Source organism: Pleurodeles waltl, chromosome 4_1 (assembly GCF_031143425.1).
Source record: "Pleurodeles waltl isolate 20211129_DDA chromosome 4_1, aPleWal1.hap1.20221129, whole genome shotgun sequence".
Taxonomy (NCBI): domain Eukaryota; kingdom Metazoa; phylum Chordata; class Amphibia; order Caudata; family Salamandridae; genus Pleurodeles; species Pleurodeles waltl.
Genome location: NC_090442.1, coordinates 267484837 through 267503919, shown reverse-complemented (window position 1 = coordinate 267503919; position 19083 = coordinate 267484837). Strand labels below are relative to the sequence as shown.

General features: G+C 44.8%; 1 protein-coding gene across 4 annotated transcripts in view; it reads right to left on the bottom strand.

Annotated features, from left to right (window-relative positions):
- The window catches only part of SHISAL1 (shisa like 1), a 644593-nt gene that overhangs the window by 568277 nt on the left and 57233 nt on the right, over positions 1–19083 (bottom strand). The window lies entirely within an intron of this gene.

Sequence of the window (19083 nt, the reverse complement as noted above, 5' to 3'; positions counted from 1 at the left end):
TCAGCTACACCCATTCATGTACCGCAGGGAGAGCTATCAGGCAAAGGCAGTAAAATGTCAACTTTCTAAAAGGGGCATTTTCAAAGTTATAATTTAAAATCAGACTTTTCCATAATAGAGGATTTTTCATTACAGTTCCAAAGATGTCATCCATGAACTGGTTACCTGCTCCCATTTGTATATGTATTAAGGTAACTTCAATATTACCCTATAGGAAAGGAAGGTCTTGCAGCAGTGAAAAACAAATTACCAGGACACGTAAACCTTAAAATTACATACCCCACTTTTTAAATACACTGCACTCTGCCCTGCGGGCTGTTTAGGGCCTTCCCTCAAAGGTGATATATGCATTAAAAAGGAAAGCTTCGACCTGGAAAAAGGTTTATTTTGCAAAGTGGCAGTTTAAAAACTGTGCACACAGGCTGCAAAGTAGGTCTGAGAAATGTGTATAGGTTCTGCTTAAATGTGTGGCACAATCAGTGCTGAATGCCCACCAGTAGCATTTAATGTACAGGCTCTGGGTACATGTCCTACCATTTTACTAGGGACTTCCAAGTAAATTAACTGTGACAATTGGGTATAAACCCATTTGACCATGATTTAAGGAGTGAGTAAAAGCATTTTATCACGGTTTAGCAGTAGTAAATTGTGCGAGTCCTAAGGCCAGCAAAACGAGATCAGCAAAACATGGAGGAGGGTAAAGGCAAAACGTTTGGGGGTGAATGCAGACAGAAGCGGAGTTAATAATTTGGGACAGATTCGAAACATGCCAAAGCAATTATTGGTTTCAGATATAACAAAACGACAATATTTTAAAGGGATTATTCTGCTAATATCACGTTGCTGCCGTTAAGAATTGCAGTATTTCTTAACTGTGCATTAGTAAAGCATCCGGGTAAGATCGAATGCTCAGTTTGATTAACTAATATCTAGTTTTGCCAAAAATGTGTGGGTGTTTTACTCAATTAGGTTGTTTATGTTTATAAAACAGCAAGAACGAAGTTCTACTTTTCTTAATTAATCGTATGCGAATAAAACACACTCATTGCTGATTAAATATTTGACCACACTATAAAATGTCATGTGACAGAACACAGCAGAACCCCATATACAGACAAGAGGCATGAGCTAGCCAATTGTATATTGTTCTTAACTGGTGTAGCTTATCAAAGTTCTGCATCTCTGTACACATATGATCCGTGGGTATTGAGCGGTGCTCCACGCGGAGTAGGTATAAAAATATTTGACCTCGGTGTTTTCCAAAGCAGGAGATCCTATCTTTGATTTCCAGCAACAAAAAGGGTATTCTGAGAAGCACAGATCCTCAGCTCTCTTACATAAATACAAAGCCGTACACAGAAAAATAACGAGGAAGCCTCAGGCCCCGTTGTCATGGAAGCATTCATATTCTAATGAGCTTCCTGAAACAGCAATTAATTAGCCTTAAAAGCCAAAATAAAATGTGATTGCATTGGAAAAATATTCTTGTCATCAAGTTGCTAAGGAAATATGTATAAACACACTGTGCTCCTCGGGAAAGGTTTTTGCAAGTTTCATTTAGAGAGCGGAATTGTATATTACTTTCAAGCCCTCAGTACCACAAAGATCCCTTTTCCCAGATATCATTTATGAACAGGTTTACTGGGCAAATGCTGGCCTGAAGAGAACCTTGAAGGACCGTTCCCTCGTTATAGCAGTTCTTTCAGGACACGGTGCACCCTTTTCATTAAAAACATCTCCAGGGCATCTTGCAGCCGATGTCTCATGCTGAGCAAAAAAAGAGGAGCGAGAAAGAAACTGAAAAAGGAGAACTTGGGTACCTGAACGTCTTTGGGGGGGCGTGGATCAATGCAGACATCAAAAGTGGGGTGGCTAATTTGCCTCTTTGGGCAAGGAACCCCTTTTGTGTTTTAGAGGCAGCCATTCAAATTGAACAAATAACTGGGTTTGTTGACCTGTCTTCCTCCTGCTTCTAAGGCAGAACTGAGGTGCAGCCATAGTGGTTGAAAAGATAGTGCTTGCAAGCAGTTGTGGTGGTAGATTAGTGCTTTTGACAAAAATGGTGGTGAGTGGCTGAACTTTTTTGTCCCACATCCCTTTCTGTTGGAGAGGCTGAAAGTGAGCTGGTGAACCTAATTGGGTATCTACTTGGTAACTACTTCAATGGCTCCGCTCTGATACAGGGTATCAGTTACACATCCACAAGGCGCTTAGGTTACATGAACAAAAATATTTAGGCAAAGACTAAAACATTTCTCTTCTTCCTCGGATTTGTGCCAGAGACTGGATGCCGTGTGCTTCGGCACCTTACAAATTGGGACGACCGAATATTGTGTTATCATCTAGGTATAGATGTGTGCCCAGGTGCTAGAATTAAACATGTGCTATCCTGTAATAAGTAATATGCTGTAATAAGGTTATTGAGGTAGAGGAACTACTAAAGGAAACTGTATCACAAGAAGGTCAGTAGGGTCCATCCCTCCTTCCTTTGCTCTACATGTTTCATTAAACACTTTTCATGTGAGGAGGCACGGCAATTTAAGTGATCTTTGTAGTCATATTATATCACATTCAAGTGCATTTGATGGGCGGATGAAGTTTGTAATATCCTTTCCCATAAAGTCGAAAAATATCAAGACGAACATAGCGCGGTGAGTGAGGATGGTGCATTGCCTTAAGTTTGCAAAAGTGTGGTTGTCTCTTTTGAGCCACCTATGACTGAAACAAGGTTCATAAGGAGTAGCTCTGATGCATGCAAGGCAAAAGCTAGTGTCTCAACCCTTCAATTTTAGGGTTACAAGTCTACAATTGTATTATAATAAATCGGTAATTCTGAGCTTTAGTAAGAGCAAAGGTGTACAGGATGCACAAAATTGTATTCATTGACCCGAAACTCAAGACAACGAAAAATAGGACACCCTTCCATCATTCATAGAACACATATCGATGAAAAAAGTTACTCAGATCACCCTCAGCTTTTCACAATTTGACTAATCACAAAATTACCACAAAATCAGCTCATGTATGTAATGCTCGCAATTTCAAATCTGAGGCATGGAAAATGTAATTTAAAACAAATGTTCACTATTGCTTTGGTGTTTTCTTTTTTACATGCAGGCTGCTCACTGGCCATGCATACAGCATGTTGTGACGTGGCAGCAAGACAGCAGCGTCTCTTTTTTGCTGTCTGACGGACTGAAGACATCTCTCCAAACATTGCCGTATGTTAAACTGTAATATGGCCGTCCTGCTTCTCAATGTTTTGGGATTTTCCTCAAGAAGTGGGGAGAGCTAAAAAAAAAAACAGAATGCCTCTATATTTTATTAAAACTGCTGAGCGTCTAGAAGGCAGCACAGATTTCCATCTTTTACTTGTGTAAGTATATGGGGAATTAAATATCGGCTCAGCGAGCGGGGAAAACGATGAAGCCAACCTTTTCACCAAATATGATACTATAGTTGTTTCCAGAGATTACCTGGATTACAGTGCTTGAAAGGCATAAAAACGTACAGAAACTGTGAGTCTGGGTGTTATGGGTTGGGGTCAGCAAGTGTGGTTTAAAGACACGGATTTTTAAAAAAAAAATTTTTAAGAACCATAACCATTTTATACAGATGTAACGAACATCAGGTAGTTGCATATAAATATAAAAGCATTGGGAAAGCCAATAGGTCTCACCAGTGCGAGGTATTAGTTTTGTCAATGCTTTTTTATCCATATTGTACAGCAGTATTACTGTGCAAAGTTGAAAAAAAATGTTTTTTTATTTTTTATTTTTGAAAAAAGCACTATGGTGTGGCCAGAGCTTGTCATGTCAGAAAACTTTTTGTTTGGCTTCCGATAGGAAGGATGGGGCATGAGGAAACTCAGGTCTGTTGGGGAGAATAAGATCTATGACAGTGTCATAATACTTTTTAGGTTGAGCGTGCAAGTGCACTGGCCTGTTGGAATCTATCTGTGGGCTTTTAACCACACCCACCGCACGTCCATCACTATCACTCGTTAATGGGCTTGCCTTTAAAAACCTTTGTTATCATTTGTAAATGCTTTACCTTTGTCCATCTGTGGGACAGTCTTTTTACCGCCTTCATCATCGACCCTGTTACATGGATAATTGCATGTTTGCCAATATGTCTGAATGAACTTCTTTTTTGTTTGTGTCTCTCCTCCGCACTCATGGTCATATTAGCCGTGGAGCTTCCAATAGGCATGCTTAGGTCAACTGTTTTACTTTTCGTTTTCAATTTATGTGGCAAGAAAAGTCCAGTTAGGAATTTAAAACGCTAATACCTCTAATGCGAGCAAACGCAAGACCTACTGCACTGCAAATGCTTTGTTATGTAATGGCAGTTGGCTGGGCAACATGGCCAACAAATGGAGGGTGGGCGGGGCAACCCAGACAACAGAAGGAAGGAGGGAAACGTTATGCAGCAACCAGCGGTGCCTGCATTATTGCATATTTTTTGTTATGGCAGGTGGGGAGCAACATGAACAATGGAGGGAGAATGGCTGGTTGGAGGGCAGCATGTACAATGGAAAGCGGGAGGGGGGAAAAGCGCTGTGATATTGTCAGCGGTTTCCAGTGTCGTAGTGCTTTTTGTGTTATGCCAGTTGGGAGCAGGGCAATTCTGACAACAGGAAGGAGGCTGGGGGCAAGGCAGCACAGGCATCTGGACGGAAGGCAGTGGCAAGGCAGCACAGGAAGCAGAAGGGAGGGTAGGGGCAATTCAGTACAGGCGCCAGGAGGTAGGTCAGGGGCAATGCAGCAGACGTGTCAGGTGGGAGGGTGGGAGCATGTCAGCATGGACAGCAGAGAGAAAATGGGTAGGAGCAAGCTAAAATGGTTAGGAAAGAAATGCTGAAGGGGAGAAGTACTCGAGGGAGTCAGCTGAAAAAAGATGCAATCTGGTAGCCTGCTTAAACAGAAAGAAAAAAGTAGTGCCTACAAAAGTGAGCTGTGAAGGACACAGGGAATGCACCCATGCCTCAGGTTAAGGACAAACACAAGAAGAGGAAAGAAGTCTACAGCAGCTGGCCAGTAAGAAGGGAGCAAATCTTAGTGACAATTAAGCCAACCAATGGTAAGAAATGAGCAGTCACTAAGCCCACTGATAGGAAAAAAAGGTCTTGAAGAGGCAGCACACGCTATCTAGATGAGACATTAAAACACTTTTTCAGATGGCAGGGACCCTGCCAGGATGGCCTATTGTTTATACATTTTTGCTTACAAACGTTTCTCAATGGAAAGTGCATGCTAGTAAGGGACAATTGTAGCATTAGCATCTCCCCAGTCCACAATCAGTATAAAATGAAACCAGCAGCTGTCACATCTGCAGTCTGACAGCTTTTTTAATAATAAAATGTGACCTACCCTATATATACAGTTCACCATCCTTTACAAGATAATTTTTGTTAAATTATTGAATGCCACTGATGTAAGATGCGAGAAAATTCCTGTAATAACGCAATATTTTGATGCAAAATTTTCTTTTTGTGCCTTAAAATGCTGTTATCAATGCCACAATATCCTGGGGGGCTGCACTGTTTATGTTTCATTTTACTGCCTGGTACGGGGGCTAATTGGGACAGCAAAGAGTTTATTCCATTGGGTATAGATAAAATAGTACTCCCAAATTGGTGAACAATCACGGTTCAAAAGATGGTGCTATGAGGATAGCTAAACTTTTATCTAGTAATTATCTTCTGAGGGGCTTATTACAAGTGAGCAAATTCTAAACCCCAAAATGAGGGCATAACAAAAAAACTGGGAGAGGAATTACTGCTGCTTACCGAATGATAGGGAGTCACGCTGTAATTACTGTTTCTGCATGTATTCCCGAATGTTTTCTCAATTTCTGATGGGTTTTCACCCGTAGACAAATGGGTGAAATATTCCTAAAATGGAGAGTTTGCACACTTGTTTTAATCCCAATGATGTTGGTAACGACCATCACCTGCTTTACTGGAATTACCAGGGCACATATAATGAGTCCCTTAAGGTAAAAATATGCTATCATATAAGAGATGTATAAATGATGAGCATCTATTTGTGGGTGTCAGCTTGTGCTTCGTAAAGAAGACGCCTCTGATGACCTCAATAAGTCCTACTGCATAAATAAGGTGACAAGGACCATCAGTATGGAACTGTACACCTATTGGTTGTAATGTTTTGTAACTGTATTTATAGCACCTCACCTTATTTGTTTTTGTCTTTTTTTGTTGCTGGAGTCAGAAAAGCATGATTCACGTCATATGAAATTATCTGTTACAACACAAAATTGTAAACCTTGCAATGTCATTATATTAAAACGTTAAAAAAACTTTGACTGGTGGCCCCACTACCACAATTGATGGTGCTGGGGTTGGGTCTGTCACGCATTGTAGTGGTCTCCATTTACAGGGACAAAACACCTAGTATGTTACAGCCATTGGTTATTGCATTTGCAGAAAGAATCCTCCACTTTTTTTTTTTTTACAGACCCCAAAAAATCCTAAATGACATGCATGACATGATGGTTGACTTGTGTTACATTTTCCCCCAAGCGTGATTCCACCATTTCAGCAGGTGATCTTTAGACAACACAATCCATACCAGTGCAGCGGGGATCTGTAAAATTGGTGGTCCATCTTCTGCTTTACCAGCAAAATGAGGGCCCCCGCCACACCGTCATATGGCAGGCAGCCCATTAACCTTTAAATAACCACCTATCATCACAATTCTTTCTTTAAATAATTCTACAGTACATTTATTACTTGTCAATTTAGTACCAATTGTTATGCAGCCATGTCGGCAAGCAAAATAAAATTTAGTGCACTACAAGGAGTCATGATTAGCATTGGCCACTTACTCAAATGTGTTTAGCACAGATTCTACAGAATGCATTTTTTAAGTTAGTACGCCGTCATTGCAAAAAAAAAAAAAAAATTTATAACATTGCAAACTGTATTTTAGACATAGGAGGTAGGAGTCACTAAGAGTAGTTAGACCTAAGCATGCCTACCCCAAACAACGTCAGGTAAAATGCCTTCTCCACGGGATTCAGGCATGTAGCTCAATCACTTCACACTTTCATTCCCGACTTGTTGTCTTGTCTAGTCTGCATGAATGTCCTCACTACCACTCTCCAACAGAGCCCCTCATCTCTCCATAGTCCCTTTCTGACAAACATTTCATTTATTTTAAAGGGCTACTCAGTTCACTCACCCTCAGTTTTGTGATCTGCATGATACACGTTCTTTGCATAAGACACATTATCCCTCTGTGCTACTTTATGAGGACTCAAAACTGCCACTAGATAAAATTCTGATCTCTCACCAGCAGTAACATTAACTACCAGAGTTATCCTGACATTTTTATTGTTGTCTGAAACTGCTGGATGTTCAAAGAAGTTCATGGGCTTTTAAACTCACAAGTTATTTTTGAACACAGTATCCCCAACACCCACCAAAGTCAGCACCAAGGTGCAGCTGTACTGGTCGTACTGTCCTACAGGCGGCCCAGTCTTCAGTGATACCCAAAGGGATGCAGACAGCCCATCTGTAATTATTTAGTAACAAAGCTGTCTCTAAACTTCTGTGTTTCAATGAAATAATAGACTTAGGGCCTGATTTAGAACTCGGTGGAAAGCTTACTGCATCACAGTGGTAATGGATATCCCGCCCACCGAAAAGTAAATCCCATTCTATCCTATGCGATTTATATTTCAGCAAAAGGGATATCCGTCACGGTTGCCGCCAAATTCTAAATCAGGCCCTTAATCAGGTAGGGCCATGACTATAACAACCATGGACCCACCTCATGAGTAGCACGGTGTGAGCCCAGAAAAGCCTTGTGGGAAAACTCTATCTTGGGGTTGTTCTCCAGACAAAACCCATTAAGACATCTTGATCTGTCCCCAGTTGCTGTCTCTCTGCTACTCGGAGTAAAAAAGGTCACAGCTTAGACTGCTAAATGTAAAGTGATTTCACAGCTATCTTCCAGTCAGGCTGAAATCACCTTCCGACTAATACTGCATAATTAGAGTAGCTCTAAGTACACACATGGACACAAAACACACACAGTGAAAGCAACTCTGTGAGCACCCGGACTGTAAAACTGCATCCAGGGCTTTCAAGTGAAGTTCACTGCTAATCAATAGTCTCTTCCCTGCATTCCTAGAATGCTTCATATCTATAACACTGTATCAACATGTGAAAGCTTCTGAATAACGTCTGATGTTACACTGACCTGGCAGTAACACTTTGATACATTTCAGGAAATGCAATGGCTTGTTTCAAGGCCCTCATGACATTTAACAGTATCTATGTGGGTCTTCCTTGACTAGCATTAATCATGGACTACACAGGAGAATAATTATATAGCTAAACAGGAGCAGCTTTGACAGAATCTAAACCAACCGTAATAAGCAACCTGGAAAGTAAGATTTAAAAAAATTAACTGGGGTCAAGAAGGCAATTTTGATAAAGGGGTATCAATTGGAAAAAATCAATTGTTGACCGTGCACCACTCTCAGCAAAATTCAAAGAGTCCAATATAAGTCCATTTTATGTCTTCTCTTTATTCTTCTTATCTTTCTTTAAAATAACCCAGACATCACATTCATATTTCCTCAAAGTCCTGGTGCAGGTGGGAGGAATGGGTCGACTCCATTGCTGTCCATGTCAGGATGCAAGGTTGTGATACACAATGCACTGGATGTTCTGTTCGCAATATGAATAAGAATAAGAATGCTTAATATACATTGAATGTATGGCCCTGAAGAAGTCCTCTTATGGACGAAACGCATTGGCTGTGGCTGTTTTTTACTGTGATGTGCACTGTCAACAATTGATTTGTACATTTACTTTGCACCTAGGCAGCAGGTGTTTGAATGTGTGCACACATTTTTCCTACTTCGAGCGTTTTAGTACTAAATATGAGATAGTGGTTAGGTGCATGGAGCTATAGCCTGCTGACTTCTGTTAGATAATTTTGGGTATCAATTGGAACTTTAATTTTCCAGAGTAAAGTTCTTGCTAACTCGTCAGTTTTATGATTTATCTTGTGAGTCAAATAATTCTCTTTATATATTTATCAGAAAAGTAAGCTTGGACGTATTAATTTAACATTTCTCACCAGATTATTATAAAAATAATTTCAAACTTGCATGGCCTGTTCTGAATTCTTGTACTTATTGCAAAAAAAAGAAAACAATCAGCATGGGAAATAGTTTTTGACGCTGTATTGAAATCACTTTTTGGTAGGATTATGGTCAGATGAGCTCAAAGGGAAATTGGGCCCATCTCTGTTACATGTCATTATGGGAATGACTGAAAGATATTGGTCTCAAGTCCTTTTTTCCAAAGATTCGCTGGGCATTGACGATGATCACTTTTCACCAAGTATTTGTACTGCTGTTATTGTTGCTGCTTGAGAGAAGTTGTCAGTTGAGAAAATAAACAGTTATTTTTGTTGACCTGTACTTGAAATTGTAGAACATTTTTAAAAATGCTTTCTTTACTGCTGTATGGTTAAGTTCCTAAAATCTCTTACGGTCGTCAAAACACTCTGGTGGTGCCAGATCTACCTGTATATTATGTTAAGTAATGTGCCTGAAGTTGGCATCCGGATCAGGCGCATGTTAGAAAAGACTACTGGTCACTGTTTGTATTTGTGCACTTGCATTTTAAAACAAATGCCTGTAAGTAATTTCCAGTTACGTTTTGTTGTTTGAACTACAGCTGTATGTGTATGTGCTTATTTTAGTTGAATTTTTAGTGTTCAGCAATTGTAGTAGATTATTTGAGAATAAACAGTACACCTCATTGTAGCACACACTTGCTCTGCATTACAATGAGTTTGAATTAAATAAATTAACAGGCACAACCTTCAAAGAATTATTGGAAGTATATAAAAACTTTCAGTAAAGGCCTTTAAGTTTGGTTAACTTGCAACTCTACCTTGAAACACCTTTTTATGGCACCCTCACACTCTGCACCTGAATTTCTAGACTTTATGCATGAATATAGCCTTATAGCCCGCCACTAGAGGGCAGAGTGTTCTAATAAATCAAATAAAGGCCTCACAGCACCCAAAATGGACTTAAAACCCCTTGGGCTCCGTGAGGCCTTTGTTCACAGCAACAGGTGTGAACAAAAACATTGGAATGTTGGAGCTCTGAGCTTCTACTGTCCATTAGAAGCCGAGAACACTCCATTGTTTTCAGTGGAGCTTCCAACATTCCAGTGTTCTAATATCAGTGATTGTCCTAATGCTCGGTGTTAAAAAATTCGAGTTCCTCACACATAGCAGGAAATACAGAACCGTTTTAACCCTCACTGATTACTAAATGTGGAATCAATGGTTTCTCACCTTCCCACTCTTCACAAGTCAAAGTTCTGGGCTCCAGTATGATTTCTACTCGGTCACTCGTCCTCAATAATGAACGCATATGTAAAGCCGCTTATCTTCAAATTCAAGAATATGAAATCTGTCATGTTATTGCTTTCCCTCAGATGTCATCCATCTACTGGTCTTTAGCAACACCAAGTTTGAGAGTATGCCACAATACTCGCTCACTCTTCCCAGATGCCTGTGTTGGTTTCCAAAAGGACATTCACCAATGTTTCACCAGTGCATATAGAACCTTATTTAATCTGCAAAGTTTGATTGGAAGCAATTAATGAGTGGTAAAAGAGAATTCCAGTGTATCAGATTTTTCATACCTAAGCATTCCAATGACATAATAAAGTATGATAGATTTTATTTGGTTGGTTATTTAATAGATTTTTGTCTTTACCACAAAAGTAGCCCAGTAAAGAGTACAATGCTGGTATACTGCTTGTTGGACTTGGCCCTTTTTGCAGGGTCATCCCCAATCTCTTTGCCTCCTTCCTCATATTTTTTCTGACCTGTTTGTGGTGGCTTTAGGACTCTGGGCACTTTACTACTGTTAAACAGTGCTAAAGTGCAAATGCTCTCTGTGTAAATTGTATTGTTGATGGGTTTTTCCATGATTGGCATATTTGATTTACTAGTAAGTCCCTTGTAAAGTGCACAAGAGGTGCCTAGGGCCTGTAAATCAAATGCTACTAGTGGGCCTGCAGCACTGGTTGTGCCACTCACATTAGTAGCTCAGTGAACATGTCTCAGACCTGCCACTGCAGGGTCTGTGTGTGCAGTGTAAACTGCCAATTCGACTTGGCAAGTGTACCTCTTGCCAGGCCTAAATCTTCCCTTTTTATACATGTAAGGCACCCCTAAGGTAGGCCCTAGGTAGCCCCATGTGCAGGTTGCAGTGTATGTTAAAGATGGGACAGGTACTGGTGTATTGTACATGTCCTAACAGTGAACTACTGCCAAATTTGGTTATCACTGTTGCAAGGCCTATCTCTCTCATAGGTTAACATGGGGGCTGTCTTCAAATATTATTAAAGCACAGTTTCCCTTTGGGAGAAGATAGAAATACTGAGTTTAGGGTCTCTGAACTCACAATTTAAAAATACATCTTTTTGTGAAGTTGGTTTTTAGATTGTGTGTTTGAAAATGCCACTTTTAGAAAGTAGACATTTTCTTGCTTAAACCATTCTGTGACTCTGCCTGTTTGTGGATTCTCTGTCTGGGTCAGTTTGACAGTTGGGCTGGTGTGCACCTCTCCTCTAGACAGTGACACAAAGGGAGCTGGGGTGTAGCCTGCATATCCTGATGGGCCATCTGGACTGAGGGGAGGGGAGGAGTGGTCACTTACACCTCAAAGGTCTATGCCTGCCCTCACACAATGCAGTCTCCAACCTCCTGGTGTGTGTCTGGGGCCTGGCCTGGGCTAGACAGGATCTTGAAAACAACAAAGACTTCTCTTTGAAGTAGACCTGCATCAAAGGCAGAAAGGGGTATAAAAAGAGGACCCAAAGCTACTGAAAATCAGATTACTTCTGGAACCAAGAGGAACCTCTGCCGGGAGAAGAGCTGGAGAAGCTGGAGGAGGAGTACTGTCCTTTTGCCTGTGACTGTGCTTTTCTGGGTTGGCCTACGGTAGCTGTTTCTGCCTGAGAAAGGGCAAAGACTGACTTTCGTGTGACTTCCCACTGGTGAAGAACCTCCAAGGGCTTGAACTGAGTTTGCCTCCTGTTGCTGGAGTCTCAGGAATAACAAAGACTTCTCTTTTCCAGCACCTGGGCTTTCTGCTGAGAATCCTGCCTGCCAAGTGGTTCCCTACCCTGTCCCCAGGCACTCGAAAGGTGCAGCTGGTAGAAAAGAAGAGAAATCCATGCAAAGACCGCCGTGCGGGGTACTTCGATGCACCACCCACCACGCGGCTGCTAAACGATGAGCCTCTTGCCTCGCAGCTAAAATTGATGCTCCACCTGCATCGCGGCTGGGAGATCGACGCAACGTGGCTGGAGAAATGACGTGCAACACCCGCAGTGGCTGCTGTTAATGACGCAAGCCCACACGCAGCACAGTTTCTTGACACCGTGCGACCAGATTTCAATGCTTCATCACTGGGCGCAGACAATCAACGCAAAGCCTGCCTGGTCCAGAGGTGCCCGTCCAGGATCAACGCTTCGCTCTCTTGCAGGAGAGAAGAAACAACACACGCCGACCCGACCGCAGGAGGAACAACGCACAGTCTCACTTGCAAGTGAGAAATCAACACATCGCTGGCCTTTTCTGACGCACACTTGTACGTGCAGCTTTATTTTGACACTACCCAAGTACCTTTGTGCAATAACAGCATTCTCACAGTTTTCTAAGAATTTAAGACTCTTACGCCCTCATTACAACCCCGGCGGTAAATGCCGCCTACCACCGTGCTGACCGCCGCCAACAAACCGTGACCTCGGTGGTATACCGTTACGGGTATTATGACCCACACAGAGAAATCCGCCACTATACAGACACCCACACAAGTCCACCAGACCAAAGGTCAGTGATAAATTGGCAGTACCAAAACCCACACCGTTACGCCAACAGGAATACGCCCACAGTATCAGGACCCACAAATCACCGCTGCGCTCAAAATACACACACACACTTACAAAACTACACCACATTGGACAATTCAAACTACACACACCTCACACACACACACACACACACACACCACACCCACACACTCAGATCACTATAAAACACACACCCACATTACCCACAACCCTTTCAACAAAAAAAAAGATTGCCAACAGAGAGAGACAAGCCAGGAGCACCCACCCAATCTGAGCCACAGAACACCATCACCCATACACCATCCACGCACCTCACAGCACACACCCCAACACATCACCCCACACATCCTCACACATATCACTCACACCACATCCATGGCACCCCAAAGACATCCCAGGTTTTCAGTGGAGGAGCTAAGGGTCATGGTGGAGGAAATCATCTGGGTAGAGCCACAGCTATTCAGATCACAGGTGCAGCAGGCGTCCATTGTAAGGAAGATGGAGCTATGGCGGAGAATCGTGGACAGGGCCAATGCCATGGGACAGCACCCCAGAACAAGGGATGACATTCGAAAGAGGTGGAACGATCTACAGGGGAAGGTGCGTTCTGTGGTTGCAAGACACCAGGTAGCTGCATAGAGGACTGGTGGTGGACCCTCACTTCCTCCCCACAACTAACAACATGGGAGGAGCAAGTCTTGGTGATCATGCATCCTGAGGGCCTCACAGGAGTAGCAGGAGGACTAGACTCTGGTAAGTCAAATCTTTACTATCATATCGCCCACCCTACCTGCATGCCATCACAAACTCCTACCCCTACCCTCAACCCCATCACTCCACCACCTCACATATACCCCACTATCACAACCCACCCATCCTAATACCAAGCCCTGCATGCCACACCAATCCATGGACCCCCATCACAGACCTGCATGGAAACCTATCATCACAGCATGCCCATTAGAGAGAGTCACCTAGCCCACAAAATCACCACTCACACAAGGCAAAGCTGACAGGGCAATCACAACCATACAGGGAAACACACCCATGCACAAGATGGCACACACAGATACAATAACACTGCTTTTACATCCCCACAGGACCCCTACTCAACGCCACTGGAGAGGAGTTGCCAGCAACATCCAGACCCCCCCAGAAGAGGCCCATAGTAATGACAGAAATTCTGCACGCCTGGATCACGATGACCAACCTGGCCCATCAGGGCCCTCTGGACAGTCGGTTACCCTGCCACAGTCCCAACCCACCACAGGAAACACCACCACAGCACCCACCCAGAGGGCCCATGCCACTGTCCCCAGGACATGTCAATCAGCAGTGTGTACACCACTACAGGGACCCCAAGCAACCCCACAAACTCTAGAAAATCATGGACCTGGGGTAAGTGGCAGTGGGGACACGGTTCAGGGGACAGAGGCACAGGACAACAGGGAAGCTGGGAGGACTGCTGTGTGACGGGGGAGGACAGGCCCAGGGAACCCACTCTTCACGAGGCACTCACAAACATCCTGGGAGCATACCACCATTCCCAAGAGACGATGGGCCAGATACTGGCCAAGTTGCAGGAGACTCAGCAGCTGCAGGAGGGACAGTACCTGGGGATCAGGGAGGACGTGAAACACATCTACACCATCCTGGTCACCATTGCAGGGGTGCTGGCTGACATGGCCATCACCATGAGGGAGGCAGTGGCACACCAACGGCCCCTGACACTAGCCACACCGATGAACAGCCCTCCACCTCCGCCAGCGCTAGTGGACAGGAGGCCCCGCCACAGGACCAACAGGCCACCAGCACCCCACCCCCTGCAGAAGGAGAACCACCCCGCAAATGGTCCCTGCGATCCAGGCAGAAGCCAGAGAACATTGCCAAGACCCCCACCAGGAAATAAGACTCTCCTGAATGTCACCCTTCTGTCCCACTCCGTCACCCTGTCCACCTTGAACTGCCATTGCTCCCCTTTCTATTCCCCCTTGGACAATGCACCTGTGATACAAATAGACTGGACTCTATCCTGGACTTTCCTTCACCATCACCCCAGCCCATTGCACATACCCCTCTACTTATTAGCACCTAAATAAACACCCTTGGAACAAATACAAATATGGAGTCTGTCAAATGATTGAAACATGTATTAGTACAACATTCTGAAAACATTGCAATTCATATGTACAGTAATTAATACATTGGTATGGCCTTTAGTGGGCAGCAGTAAACATACCAGGAGCCAGAGTGGGCCACAGAGATCTGAAAATAGAGATGCCAAAGGGTGCAGTAAGTGGCCATAGACATAGGGAAATCAGACTGCCATGTACAATGTCCAACAGAAAACTGAAAAGTAAAGTGAAGTTACAGTGTCTTTCCTATGTGTCACTGGAAGTACTGCTGTATGATAATACTTCTCTTGTCCACATCTTCTTCCTCTGCCTCCTCTTCCTCACTGTCCACAGGCCCCACCACTGCCAGAAGACCACCATCTTCAGGCTCATCCTCCTGCAGAAAAGGCACCTGGCATCTCAAGGCCAGGTTGTGCAACATGCAACACACAACGATGATCTGGCACACCTTCTTGGGTGAGTAGTGCAGGGAGTACAGTACCTGTCAGATGGAGGCACCTGAACCTGGCTTTCAGGAGGGCGAAGGTTCGCTCAATAATCCTCCTTGTTCGCCCATGTGCCTCATTGTAACGTTCCTCTGCCCTTGTCCTGGCATTCCTCACTGGGGTCAGTAGCTATGAGAGACTGGGGTAACCAGAGTCACCTGAAAACATTGAGGGACAACTGTTAGATACACACTAACCCTTAGGGACAACCTCATACCCAGACACCAACATATACTGGGTGGGGACCTTGGGCTCACCTATTAGCCACACCCGGTGCCTCTGGAGTTGAGCCATCACATATGGGATGCTGCTATTCCTCAAGATAAAGGCGTCCTGCACAGAGCCAGGATACTTGGCATTCACATGAAAGATGTACTAGTCAGCCAAACACACCATCTGCACATTCATAGAGTGATAGCTTTTTCTATTCCTGAACACCCTGTTCATTTCTCCGGGGGGTGGGGGACAAATGCTACATGTGTACCATCAATGGCACCAATGATGTTGGGGCTATGTCCCAGGGCATAAAAGTCAACTTTCACTGTGGCCAAATCCTCCACCTGGGGGAATACGATGTAGCTGCATATGTGTTTCAGCAGGGCAGACAACACCCTGGTCAACAAGTTGGAGAACATGGGCTGAGACATCCCTGAAGCCATGGCCACTGTTGTTGGGAAGGAGCCACTTGCCAGGAATTGGAGCATTGACAGCGCCTGCACTAGAGGGCGGATACCTGTGGGCTGGCAGATAGCTGACATCAGGTCTGGCTCTAATTGGGCACAGAGTTCTTGGATTGTGGCCCTATCAAGTCTGTAGGTTATGATAATGTGTCTGTCCTGCATTGTCGCAAGGTCCACCAGGGGTCTGTACACTGGAGGATGTCTCCATCTCCTATCCATCCTCAGCGGTCAAAGCCTAGGGAGGAAAACGTGAGCATAGGGTCATATTCACACATCTATTGCAATAATGATGCATCTCTTTATTTACAGAACCAGTATGTGAATCAGAGAGTCAGTTGATGTGCCAATGCCTGCTGTGACACAGTTAGGTGCCATCGCCTATGCCCCCCTGAAATGGTGGCTGCCTGACCTGTGTGGAGGGACAAGTGGAAATGAGGTAAGTCCGCTGGCGTTGTGCGCCGTTGCGGTAGGCGGTCGATGACCGCTGCGCAACTTCGCATTGGTTATCATTGGGCCCTATGGGTTCCAGGAGCCAATGGCAATGTATGTCGGCGGTGACGGTACGCACCGCCACAGACATGACCGCCATTTTCTATCTGTTCACTCACTTGCTACCTGACCTTCTACAAGAGAGGACCTACACTGCAAGTGCTGCTGTGACCTGTGTCTGGAAGCGACAATGGCTCATGTGTCTGGGGAAAGGGCCCCTGCCTTCACTGCGGAGGAGTTGGAGAGACTTGTGGATGGGGTCCTACCCCAGTACACTTCACTCGGTTCTGTCTGCAATTTTCAAGATCCTTCTAAAATCTGTATATCAACAAACAAATGAATAAATATTCTAAAACACAATCTATGGATTATACGATCATTTGACTAGTGAAACGACTGTATTACGCAATACTATCCTTATAGTATCACTTAAGTGGGTCCTCAATCTCAATATTTGCAGACTTCAGTCGTCTGAGCCTGCAGGTGAAGTCCTGGTGGCTACCAGCGCAACATCCAGCCCCGCCAGCTGCACCGCGGCCAGCACCGCCACCTGCACCACCACAAGCACCACCGCAAGCACCGCCGCAAGCACCACTATTGTCAGCAGCAGCAGCCCCAGTGGGCAGCCATTCGAGGTTGCAGGGGAAGGGCTGGAGCCTCCCCCCACCACTGGCAGCACCTCCACCACTACCAGCACCGCAACCTGCACCGCCGCAAGCAGCGCCACCTGCACCGCTGAAAGTAGCACCACTGGTGGCAGCAGCAGCCTCAGTGGGCAGCCTTCTGAAGCTGCAGGAGAAGGGCTAGACCCTCCCCCCACCACTGGCAGCACTCCCACTACCATCGGCACTACCTCCACTGTGCAGCCGTATCCGCCGGCGGATGGGCTGTAGCCCTGCCTCCATGGACTATCACGCATCCTGACCACTGCAAATCTCGTGGCTGTGACACCCAGGTGAGGGACTGTGAGCTGGCACCCCCCAATTGCTGCATCACTGGGCACACAGCCCCCTCCAAAACCAGTGGAGAAAGGCATCCACACACCCTATCCTTGGCAGGATAAAGCACACTGGGCACACAGCCCCCTACAGAACCAGTGGAGAAAGGCATCCACTCACCCTATCCTTGGTAGGATGAAGCACACTGGGCACTAAGCCCCCTCCAGAACCAGTGGAGAAAGGCATCCACTATAGAGACTGTGGCCTTGCACTCCCCAGGACCAAGCAGTGGGCAACCCACCCACTTGAGACTGTGGCCTTGCACTCCCCAGGACCAAGCAGTGGGCAACCCCCCCACTTGAGAGACTGTGGCCTTGCACTCCCCAGGACATCTGTGGGCATGGAGCCTCCTCCAGGAGCAGTGGCGTAGTACCATCTTCTGGCTGAGGTGCCCTCCCCTCCCCATCCCCCTGAGGTGCCTGTGTGTTTTTGACCTGATGCCCCTGCAGTGTTCTCTTCGTTTTGAGGCAGGAGTCAAGTGTGGGCTTAGCCTATGTGTTTTGGCCCAGAGGGCCACAAACAATTTTTGAGTGGGCATTGTCCTGCACTTTGTATATATTGTTTATATTGTACATACTGTTTGTAGGAAGTTGGCTCTGTATGCACTATTTCAAAGTAAGGAATAGTATGCACAGAGTCCAAGGGTTCCCCTTAGAGGTAAGATAGTGGCCAGAAGAGATAATACTAATGCTGTATTTTGTGGTAGTGTGGTCGAGCAGCAGGCTTATCAAAGGAGTAGTGTTAAGCATTTGTTGTACACACACACAAGCAATAAATGAGGAACACACACTCAAAGACAATTCCAGGCCAATAGGTTTTTGTATAGAAAAATATAACTTTTCTTAGTTTATTTTAAGAACCACAGGTTCAAATTTTACATGTAATACTTCAAATGAAAGGTATTGCAGGTAAGTACTTTAGGAACTTTGAATAATCACAATAGCATATATACTTTTCAAATAAATCACATATAGCTATTTTAAAACTAGACAGTGCAATTTTCACAGTTCCTAGGGGGAGTAAGAGTTTGTTAATTCTTGCAGGTAAGTAAACCACCTACGGGGTTCAAGTTTGGGTCTAAGGTAGCCCACCGTTGGGGGTTCAGAGCAACCCCAAAGTTACCACACCAGCAGCTCAGGGCCGGTCAGGTGCAAAGTTCAAAGTGGTGCCTAAAACGCATAGGTTTCAATGGAGAAGGGGGTGCCCCGGTTCCAGTCTGCCAGCAGGTAAGTACCCGCGTCTTCGGAGGGCAGACCAGGGGGGTTTTGTAGGGCACTGGGGGGGACACAAGTTAGCACAGGAAGTACACCCTCAGCAGCACGGGGCGGCCGGGTGCAGTGTGCAAACACACGTCGGGTTTCCAAGGTAAAT